At 43.5% G+C, this 2,356-nt stretch overlaps 1 pseudogene; it reads right to left on the bottom strand.

Moving 5' to 3' along the window:
* The window catches only part of LOC110320923, a 2,882-nt pseudogene extending 1,556 nt beyond the window's left edge, over window positions 1-1,326 (bottom strand).
* Window positions 1,327-2,356: the final 1,030 nt, after the last annotated feature.

The following is a 2,356-nucleotide window of genomic DNA, read 5'->3' as shown; positions in this document are numbered from 1 at the left end:
CCAGTGCAGACTGGAGCCTAGGTGAACCAGAATAAAGATGGCTCTCCTGCCAGTTCAGGCCTTGAGACTTCTCCTGGGCAGACACCCCTCCTCGGGAGGGAAAGGTGCTGGATGACTGGAGCCAGAAAAGGAGTCTGTCCCAGCAGCTGTGTTGCTTCTGCAGTCTGCCCTCTCCCCAGCAGTGCACTGGAGCAAAGAATGCTCTCCTACCCACTCAATGTGTGGTATTTCTGATTAACAATTTTTAGAACTGTGTTATGATCTTCCAAAGTTACAAAAGCAACTCCTCTCTTTTTCCCACTCTGCTTCAGTCTTCCCATACTTTTCAAAGTAGTCTCTCAGGATATATTCTTCCATATCCTCTTTAATACCACTGTAGGACCCCCTATTGGGGACCCCTTCAGGTCCTTAGGTTATGGGAGTCAGGGTGTCCTAGAGAAACAAGATAGATAGTCTGTCTTGATGAAAAAGCACAAGGCAGTTTTATGGCAGAGCTCTGGGCCCAGGAGCCGACCCCGAGACTCAAAAGCTAGGGGTTTTTATAGGGCAAGGGTCGGGGGATGGGGAGAATTGGCACGGTTACATGTGATTGGCTCATTCAAACATAGCAATGCGATTACAAGTCAGCAGACTAGTATGTATAGGCTAAAACGTTTAGGAATTTCAAGGGCCTGAGGTTTCTGGGGGATAGCAGGAAGTGTGGTTAATGTATGACTCTTAGTAAGCTAAGGGAGGCGTCGCCCTGCCAGATGGCCGTTGAGTCATCCTCAATAGCCCAGGCTAGTTCCTGCATTCCTTTCCTTCTTATCTTTGTGGCTAATTGATTCTAGTTTCAAGGCAGCCTGGGCCCGCGTGGGCAATTTTTAAACGTAAGTTTACATCAAAGGAACCCTTTATGTCTTACATTATTTGAACCTTAAATTTCCAGCCTCAGGCTTCTAAGCTCACAAAACAACAAAACAACTCATAAGTTACATGAATCCTAGGCCCTAAATTTCATTTCTTTTCGCCACCAACAAATATTTTCTTCAACATTAAATGGACACCAGGCTTTACAGAATCCTCTCTAGAAACAGCTCTCTTTGGTTCCACCACACATCCATCAACCTTGTGAGGCTCAGCATCCACCACTTCAACACAAGAGTAGGTCACAAACATAAAGGTTCTGGAATGTTTTGTTTGGGGATCTCTCATTACCACACAGTCTTTAAGTGTGCCCCATTCCTCATACTGTTCTCTTAAGCTATCATCTGTTGTTTCAAAGCTCAGACCACCAAAAAACAACTTCCTCAATTGTTCCACTTCCATTGGATCATGATCCTTCATTTTGAGACAGGACTTATCTCTTCCAACTCTAGTTCTGTATCAAGAAACTTTATCCATTCCTCAATGAGATTATTTTTCTTTTTCATTTTATTGTGATTTTATTGATATTTCCTTCATTTACATTTCAAATGTTATCCTGAATGTCTCCAATACCTCCCCCCCCCCTGCCCTGCTCCCCTACCAACTCACTCCCATGTCTTGGCGCTGGCATTCCCCTCTATGGGGCATATAAAGTTTGCAAGACCAAGGGCCCTCTCTTCCCAATGATCCCAATGTTGGCCAACTAGGGCATCATCTACTATATGTGCAGCTAGAGACATGAGCTATGGGGTTACTGATTAGATCATATTGTTGTTCCACTTATACATTTGCGTACCCCTTCAGCTCATTGGGTAATTTCTCTAGCTCCTCCACTGGGGGCTTTGTGTTCTATCCTATAGATGACTATTTGCATCCACTTCTGTATTTGCCAGGCAGTGGCATAGCCTCACAAGACATAGCAATATCTGGGTCCTTTCAGCAAAATCTTGCCGGCATATGCAATAGTGTCTACATTTGGTGGCTAATTATGGGATGGACTCCCGGGTGGGGCAGTCCCTGGATGGTCCATCCTTTCGTCTTAGCTCCAAACTTTGTCTCTGTAACTTCTTCCAAGAATATTTTATTCCCTATTTGGGGAGGAAGAAGATGTTGCAACTGGTAATAAGGACACATGGTCCACTATGTTCATAGCTGCCCTATTTATAATAGCCAGAAGCTGGAAAGTACCCAGATGTCCATCAACAGAGGAATGGATACAGAAAATGTGGTACATTTACATAATGGAGTACTACTCAGCTATTAAAAATAATGAATTTATGAAATTCTTAGGCAAATGGATGTATCTGGAGAATATCATTCTGAGTGAGCCAACCCAATCACAAAAGAACTCACTTGATATGCACTCACTGATAAGTGGATATTAGCCCAGAAAGCTAGAATACCCAAGATACTATCTCTAAAACACTAGAAAATCAAGGAAAAGGAAGAC

Source organism: Mus pahari, chromosome 4, assembly GCF_900095145.1.
Source record: "Mus pahari chromosome 4, PAHARI_EIJ_v1.1, whole genome shotgun sequence".
Classification (NCBI taxonomy): Eukaryota; Metazoa; Chordata; class Mammalia; order Rodentia; family Muridae; genus Mus; species Mus pahari.
This window is presented reverse-complemented; position numbering and strand designations above follow the sequence as displayed.